This window comes from Mesocricetus auratus, unplaced genomic scaffold (genome assembly GCF_017639785.1).
Source record: "Mesocricetus auratus isolate SY011 unplaced genomic scaffold, BCM_Maur_2.0 Super-Scaffold_100019, whole genome shotgun sequence".
Classification (NCBI taxonomy): domain Eukaryota; kingdom Metazoa; phylum Chordata; class Mammalia; order Rodentia; family Cricetidae; genus Mesocricetus; species Mesocricetus auratus.
The window spans coordinates 1,467,883-1,477,500 of record NW_024429200.1 but is presented as its reverse complement, the minus strand read 5'-3'; positions in this window follow the sequence as shown (position 1 = coordinate 1,477,500).

Below are 9,618 nucleotides of genomic sequence, written 5' to 3'. Positions count from 1 at the left end.
ACTAATCAGTTAGATGCTTTTTCCTCTTTTGAGACAAAGGACCCAGGAGTGTATTACATGCTTTCAATGCCAGCCTTGAGAGGAGAGGTAGTGGGATCTCCTGTGAGTTCAAAGCCAGTCTGCTGTACACAGTGAGAGCCTGTCTCAATAAAATAAAATAAAATAAAGTTTAAAAGGACTGAGTTCCCTTTAGCCCTGAAGTCGCTAACTCTAAACTAGACTCCAGGCTGTGGACAGGAGGAATGGTTGGGGAGAAACAATGGAGTCCCAGTAAGCGGCCTCCATTTTAATCAGTGCACTATGCATAGCAGGAGGTTTGAGGTGGCAGAGGAGAGTGGTCCAGGGGTCCTTACCCCACCTCAGTCCCGGATGTCAGGGGAGGTAACGGCTGAAGGGAGAGGCGTGCGCATGATATCCTGAGACAGAAGACCCAAGGTGGCCGTCTCCTGGGAGACACCGTCCCAGCAGAGCAGGAGAGGGGAGGGAGGAAGAACCCCAGCATGAGGATCGGAGCAGGAGCCAAGCTGGACTAAAGTCATAATGACATCAGAGCGTGTTCCAGTGTGCAGTGCCACCCAGGTCCGTGTGCAGGGTCCACCCCCCCACCCCCCACCCCCCCATGAGGCAGAGGCTCAGCACGTCTGCATCAGCCAAAGAGCTTCAATACCACACGAGCTGCTCCTCTGGGAGGAAAGAGCAATGAAAACACAAACCATGATACGGAACCTGTGTAACTCAGGACACAGCACACACTCAGTCCTCCAGCACACACTCAGTCCTCCAGCACACACTCAATCCTCCAGCACACACTCAGTCCTCCAGCACACACTCAGTCCTCAGCACACACTCAGTCCTCAGCACACACTCAATCCTCCAGCACACACTCAGGACACATCACACACTCAGTCCTCAGCACACACTCAGTCCTCCAGCACACACTCAGTCCTCAGCACACACTCAGTCCTCCAGCACACACTCAGGACACAGCACACATTCAGTCCTCAGCACACACTCAGTCCTCAGCACACACTCAGTCCTCAGCACACACTCAGTCCTCAGCACACACTCAGTCCTCCAGCACACACTCAGGACACAGCACACACTCAGTCCTCAGCACACACTCAGTCCTCAGCACACACTCGGTCCTCAGCACACACTCAGTCCTCAGCACACACTCAGGACACAGCACACAATCAGTCCTCAGCACACACTCAGTCCTCCAGCACACACTCAGTCCTCAGCACACACTCAGTCCTCAGCACACACTCAATCCTCCAGCACACACTCAGGACACAGCACACACTCAGTCCTCAGCACACACTCAGGACACAGCACACAATCAGTCCTCCAGCACACACTCAGTCCTCAGCACACACTCAGTCCTCAGCACACACTCAGTCCTCAGCACACACTCAATCCTCCAGCACACACTCAGGACACATCACACACTCAGTCCTCAGCACACACTCAGTCCTCCAGCACACACTCAGTCCTCAGCACACACTCAGTCCTCCAGCACACACTCAGTCCTCAGCACACACTCGGTCCTCAGCACACACTCAGTCTTCAGCACACACTCAGTCCTCAGCACACACTCAGGACACAGCACACACTCAGTCCTCAGCACACACTCAGTCCTCAGCACACACTCGGTCCTCAGCACACACTCGGTCCTCAGCACACACTCAATCCTCCAGCACACACTCAGTCCTCCAGCACACACTCAGTCCTCAGCACACACTCAGTCCTCAGCACACACTCAGTCCTCCAGCACACACTCAGTCCTCAGCACACACTCAGTCCTCAGCACACACTCAGTCCTCAGCACACACTCGGTCCTCCAGCACACACTCAGGACACAGCACACACTCAGTCCTCAGCACACACTCAGTCCTCCAGCACACACTCAGTCCTCAGCACACACTCAGTCCTCCAGCACACACTCAGTCCTCAGCACACACTCAGTCCTCAGCACACACTCAGTCCTCAGCACACACTCAGTCCTCCAGCACACACTCAGTCCTCAGCACACACTCAGTCCTCAGCACACACTCAGTCCTCAGCACACACTCAGTCCTCCAGCACACACTCAGTCCTCCAGCACACACTCAGGACACAGCACACACTCAGTCCTCCAGCACACACTCAGTCCTCCAGCACACACTCAGTCCTCCAGCACACACTCAGTCCTCAGCACACACTCAGTCCTCCAGCACACACTCAGGACACAGCACACACTCAGTCCTCAGCACACACTCAGTCCTCAGCACACACTCAGTCCTCCAGCACACACTCAATCCTCCAGCACACACTCAGTCCTCCAGCACACACTCAGTCCTCCAGCACACACTCAGTCCTCAACACACACTCAGTCCTCCAGCACACACTCAGGACACAGCACACACTCAGTCCTCAGCACACACTCAGTCCTCCAGCACACACTCAGTCCTCCAGCACACACTCAATCCTCCAGCACACACTCAGTCCTCCAGCACACACTCAGTCCTCAGCACACACTCAGTCCTCCAGCACACACTCAGGACACAGCACACACTCAGTCCTCAGCACACACTCAGTCCTCCAGCACACACTCAGTCCTCCAGCACACACTCAATCCTCCAGCACACACTCAGTCCTCCAGCACACACTCAGTCCTCAGCACACACTCAGTCCTCAGCACACACTCAGTCCTCCAGCACACACTCAGTCCTCCAGCACACACTCAGTCCTCAGCACACACTCAGTCCTCAGCACACACTCAGTCCTCAGCACACACTCAGTCCTCAGCACACACTCAGTCCTCCAGCACACACTCAGGACACAGCACACACCCAGGACACAGCACACACTCAGTCCTCCAGCACACACTCAGTCCTCCAGCACACACTCAGTCCTCAGCACACACTCTGTCCTCCAGCACACACTCAGGATACAGCACACACTCAGCTGGGAGGTGCCCGTGGGTCTCCACAAAGACAGCAGGCAGTACGTAGAGGGACCAGCCTGGCATTCCTAGGGCCACTGCGGCCACTCTGTCCCCTGACTGACATGGGGCCTGAGCTCTCGTCCTATGTTATCTCAAAGGGATCTTCCTTCCCAACCATGGAGCAGGCCTGCTTCTCCAAGTCCCACTAAACACAGGCGGCACAGCAGCCCTCCCAAGGGATGCTCCCGGGGTCATCTCTCACCTGAACCTGAGCGGTGCCAGCTACGGTGGCCACCTGGTGGCTGCTGGGAGGGTCCTGGGCCACAGGCACTCTGCAGGGTCAGTGCCTTGCCATCCCCCTGCTCCTGGTAGCAGGGGCCAGCTCTCTTTAGCACTCCTGTGCGGCAGGGCTCTTCTCTAGTGGAATCAACTGCACGGCTCTCAGGTTCTTTTTTTTCTCTCAATGTTTTTATTTAAAATTAGAAACATGAGTGTTTCACATGTGAATCCCAGCTCCCTCTTCCACCCCTCCTCCCTCCAGAAGCCCCCCAGCCCCCCCACCCCATCCCCACATCATTCCCCAGGGAGGGTGAGGTCCTCCTTGGGGGGAATCTCCAAAGTCTGTCATTTCATCCAGGGCAGGACCTAGGCCTTTCCCGATGTGTTCAGGCTGAGAGAGCATCCCTCTATTTGGAATGGGCTCCCAAAGATCATTTATGCACCATGGTAAACACTGATCTACTACCCAAGGCCCCAGTGATTTCTGTGGCCTCCTCACTGGCACTACATTCATGGAGTCTGGATCAGACCCCTATTGGCCTCTCAGCCATCAGTCTGGGGTTCAAGAGCTCCCCCTTATCTGGTCAGCTGTTTCTGTGGGTTTCACCATCATGGTCTTGACCCCTTTGCTCATCACTCCTCCATCTCTGTCACTGGGTTCCAGTAGTGTAGTTCAGTGTTTAGCTGTGGGTGTCTGTCTCTGCTTCCATCAGTCACTGGATGAAGGTTCTAGGATGGCATATAGGGTAGTCATCAACCTTACCATCAAGGAGGGGCTGTTAGTGTAGTCTCTCCACTACTGCTTAGTTGGCCAGTTGGTGTCATCCTTGTAGATCTCTGGAGATCTCACCAGTGTCAACGAATGTTAGGTTCTTGACACTGCACATAATAGCTCAGGAAAACAAACTGCATGCACACACATGTAAACAGTCTCTCTCTCTCTCTCTCTCTCTCTCACACACACACACACACACACACACACACACACACACACACACCCCACCTAGGATTATGGCCTTCTGATGCCACTCTCTGGGGCTCGGGACAAACAGCTGCTATACAAACAAAGGCCTTTGAAGTCGTGGGTGAAAGATCCTCCCAGAGTACAATTACCCCATTAAAGTCACAGCACTCCTGCCAAAGAGGCAGCTCTCCAGCAGCAGAGAGCTGCTGCTGACAGTCGGAGACGAGAACTTTCTTGGGCCACACAGACAAAGGGGATTATTAGACAGTTCCAAGTGATCTTGCTACTTTCTGTCCGAAAGAACACAAAGGTTGGAGGAGAGGTCTTTCATTTAAAAATTGTATTATTAATTTCCTCCTTTGTGAGTGTGTGAGGAGGTCAGCCTTCCTTCCCAGCAGTAAGTCTTGGGGATCAAACAGTCCAGCAGGCTTGGTGGCAAATGTCTGACTTTACCGACTGAGCCACCGCACTGGCCTCGGTCATCTCCTTTAACGGGGGCAATGACGAGCAGTTGAGGGCTGACTAAAGGTACCTGAGAAGCAAGAACTTCACCCCAAGCTAATGAAACATTCATGGGGAGAACGGTACTGAGCAGGAGGCGGAGCAGACTCACACGAGGGCGAGCTTGCACAGGAAGTAATCCCACCTCCATTGACTGTGCTGCCCAGCAGCACAGAGGAGGGGGCCATTTCAGCACCTGGGTTTACTGGGTGCCAGCCTTCTCCTCAGACTCAAACAGAAAATTCTGGAAGGACAGTGAAGAGGCACTTCTTGAAGAAGCAAAGGGCTCGCTGGTTGGCTGCCAGTGTGGCCAGATTGGCGAGCTCCAGGTTCAGAGATCTTGTCTCACAGCACAAGGCGATAGGGCTGGAGAGACGGCTCTGTAATTAAAAAGCACTGCCTGCTCTTGCAGAGGACCGGGTTCCGTTCCGAGCACAAACAACTGCCTGTAACTCCAGTTCTGGGGGCCCTAACACCCTTTCCTGGCCTCTCTGCACACCAGGCACGCACATGGAACGCAGACATACCTGCAGGCAAAACACCCATGCACAAAAGCCTTAATAAGGTGGAGAAAACAGAAGAGACACTGGACATTGACCTCTGGACTCCACATGTATGCACAGACTGGGTTTCTCTGAGTAGCTATGGAGACCGGGCTGGCCTCGAACTCACAGATCTGCCTGCCTCTGCCTCCCGAGTGCTGGGATTAAAGGCGTGTGCCACCACTGCCCAGCAAGGTTAAGTAGTCTTACACAAACTGTGAGCAGAAAGCTACTGCGGGGGGCCTAGGATCCGGCAAAGTTATATGCCTAGCGCCAGGGTGACCTGGCCAGCTCTGTGACGTCCTGAGCCGCAAGGTCAGGCGGAGGGGCTGCAGGGAGTTTTGACAAAAAGCCTCACAAGTGCCACTTCTGCTTGAGACCCCGCCTGGGGTTGAGTGCACTACATAACCACACCTTGGAAAGGAGCCTAGGACAGGAGTCAGCTGCAGGGAAGGCCAGGCCTCGGCGAGATGGAAGAACGCACGGGTGTTTGGTTCTGTCCTGTCACTTTGTAACCACTACACAACAGTCTCTTCTCTGGGCTCTCAACCGCAAGCCGTAAAGCCCATGGTGCAGATTCAACAGGAAAGGGGACAGCCGATTTTTTAAAAACGTCTTTAAGTATATGAGTGTTTTGTCCGTGTCTTAAGGTTCCTAAAAGTGTCTATTAAGCTTAAAAGCGTTTACTTAGCTTACATGAGGGAAAGGTATATTTAGCTTACATGTCCCAACCATAGTTCATCGTAAGGGAAGTCAGGCGGGGACTGAAGCGAGACCATGGGGAGAGCAGCTTATTGGCTTGCTCAGCCTACTTTCATATATAATCTAGGTCCACCAGCCCAAATGTATCTGCCTCCATTAGACTACCTGCATATATAATACAGGAACACACACACAAATATACAGACAATCTGACAAAGACATTTTCTCAGTTAAGATCCCATCTTCCTAGGTATGTCTAGGTTTGTGTCAAGCTGACAAAAACCAATCAACACAACTTACACATATGTGCACCATACATGTACCTGGTGCATGGGGCCAGAAAAGAATACTGGATTACCTGGAACTACTTCTGTATAGCTTCTTGATTCTAAAATGCCATTAGTAACATGCAACTAAAGGTTAATGCTAGGTATAATTAGTACCTATATTCCCAGCTAAGAGCTTTGTACCATCTATCTCTAGCACTTCACATTTAATCTGATTTATTGAAGATGCGTGCTGAAACAAGTGATCTCACCAGAAATGCCCCAGGCAATAAAGGAAGGGCAATGGTAGGGTGGGGTGGGATGGGGGTAACTAAGACAGTACCTAAAAGTTCTAAAGAGGCAGTGAGGCAGGTGACCCGGGAAGTCGGTGAACCGGCTGGATGGCTGCGCCTCCTTGGACACGCTGCCCACGCTCGCTGTTGAATTGAGGACGTGACAAGGACTAGAGATACGATCGGGCAGTAAAGCCAGCAGGCCTGGCAGACCGCGCCTGAGACAAGGCTCTCTCTCTGTAAGGCTCCAGCAGGAAAGGCTCATCACCAGCAGAGTGACCGGGAGGCAGAGGAGAGGGGTGAGCAGGAGGAACCCTGAAAGGCTGGAGAGAAGAGGCAGCCTGGAGAGTAACAGGCACCGTTGCAGCCCAAAACTGTCTCCCGGGTGCTGAGGAGCCTGAGAGCTGAGGACTTTGACAGCAGTTCAAAGCCACGCAGCCTGATGATGCAGGCGGCCACTGCAGGGCCTGTCTGCCAGGTCCAGGAGCCATGGCCTACTCTGCCCACCCTCCATTGTTGTCTTCCTGCCAACTTCTCAAACCCAAACACCACCAGCCACACAAGGGTCTCTCTTGCCTTGGAGGAAAAGGGCCTCAGACACCAAGCAGACAGGATGGATTTGCCTAAGGAGGCAGAGGTGTGGGCGGCTCGCACAAGGCCCTCGGACTGAATGGTGCTGCGTGAGCTTGGAGGGAAATGAAGACAGAGAGCTGAGAGGCAAAGACGGTTTACAGGGAAGAACGAAGCAGGACAGGGAGGACTGAATGTGCGCGGCCACCGTAACGGCCATAACCTAACCAGTCCAACTCTGTAGGAGGCTCTCAGGGAGAGGGGAGGTTCAGTAAACTACATGAGACCGCAACAACACATCCACCTTTCACCACGTTTTGAAGTTTGCAGAGTTCTAAGGATGAGCTTCTAAGAAGGTCCTGCAACAAAAATGTATGGGGCTTTTTCGTTTGTTTGAGACAGGGTTTCTCTGTAGTTTTGGAGGCTGTCCTCGAACTCATAGAGACCCACCTGCCTCTGCCTCCTGAGTTAAAGACATGCGCCACCACCACCCTGGCTCGTGTGGGTTTTTTGTTTTTTTAACATTCATTTTGAACTAAAAAAGAGAATAGAGGTCTTTAATATTCTCATACGGATTTATGCCCTACACATTGTGAAAACAATGTGGCTGGGCGTTGGTGGCGCATGCCTTTAATCCCAGCACTTGGAGGTAGGGGCAGGCAGATCACTATGAGTTCGAGGCCAGCCTGGTCTGTAGGAGTCCCAGGACAGCCAGAGCTGCACAGAGAGATCCTATTTTGAAAAACCAAAGCCAACCCACCAACCAAACCAATTAACGCAAGCAGCTGCCATATTGGCCTACGTGGAGGCAGGAAAAAGTTCTGAAGATGGCGGGGCTGGAGAGAGACTCAGCAGTTACACCCTGGCTGCCTAGGCTCCATCCCCAGCTCGCCACTTCGGTGACTCCATCTCCAGACCTCTGGGCTTGTCTGCCTTCCAAAGGCACCACACATACGTAATGTACATACATGCAGACAAAACACCCGTATCCATAAGTTAAAAAATTAAATAGGATAGAGTGTGATCGAGGAAAACAAGGTCAACCCTGGCTTACACACATAAACGCGCGCGCACACACGCACACCTAAAAGCCACAGTCACCAAATACACAAATGAACATAAACCCCCAAAACTAAAATGCTCTACAAGTCAAGGATAAGAAAGGGGTTTAAAAAAAAAAGTCCTGGAAAAAAGAGAAAGCGGTCACCAGTGTCAGATAGGAGGGAAAGGCTTTAGAGCAGAAGGGATAAGGCAGGAGGGCTCCCAAGTTCAGTGAGCCCCACATGCCGTCTGTGTGGGCGGCAGGAGGACACGGTGTCCTCCTTGGTAAAAGGAGGCGCCACTGATGATGCCACTGACAGCTACAGGCACAGAGCAGGGCGGCCCTGGAGAGCATCCTGGCGAGTCACTCAGCTCAGGAGCTGAGGAGGAAGTGAGCCAAGCAGGAAAGACAGGCAGGAGGTTAGTCAGAAACACCAGTCAGCGCAAGCGGAGGCCTTTGTAGCCGGGTGAGGTGGCTCCTGGTGACTCGTGTGTCATCCCAGCAGAGGTGGAAGGACCACAGTGCGGTCCAGACCTCTAGGGGTAACCAGGGAGCACCCTGGAAGAGAGATGCAGCTCAGTGTTAAAGCACCTGCATAGCCAGCACAAAGGCCCTGGGTACCAGCCAGCCAAAGTGCCACAGAAACAGATCATCGCACTCTGGTCCTTCAACCTAGCTGTCAGGAAGGGATTTTCTTTCTTTTCCTAAGCTCTTACTTACGGAATATGTAACTACTGTTTTTAAATTCCAGAACGTGACACACTTGAAGGGCAAAATGCTTCCCACTCAATAATTCTTTATCTTACTGTGTAAAAGCCTCTTACTAACTTTTAAATTATCTTTTTAACTGACAGAAGATCCATCTTCAAACCAGCTTTCACTGTGACCCTTTCTCCCATTTTTGGTATGTGTTAGCATGTGTGCACGGGTGTGTGGGTACACGCACATGGGAACCAGGAGTCCACATGGCTTGTCGTCCCCCTTCACCGTCCCCACCTTTTCAAGGCCTGTTATTTATACGTGTGTGTGTACAAGTGCACTGTGTGTATGCAGTGTCTGTAAAGTCCGGAAGAGGAGGACACACCCTTGAGACTGGCGTTATACAGAAGGTTGTGAGCTGTCATGTGGGTTCTGGGAACTGACCCTGGGTAGTGATACATTATTTATGATTTATTAAAGCTCGCCTGAGGATTCAGAAGGCAAAGTCAGCCACAAACCACAGAAGCCAGGCACACACTTTTAATCCCAACAGCCAGAAGCTAGGAGGTGGTGGTACGCACCTTTAATCCTAGGACTCAGATCTCTCTGAGTTCAAGGCCACCCAGATCTACACAAGAGTGAATCAGTCTAAAATTTAATCCCAACATTAGGGAAGTATATAAGACAAAATCAAGTCTCAGAGAGGCATTCATTCTGCAGCCACACTGAGGAGAGGCAGCAGTTTGAGACTTGGTGAAGAGCTCGTGCGTATTTTGATCAGCCCTTTCAGCCTGAGCTAGAGGTAAGGGTCAGTGACCAGCTGCTTTGCTTCCC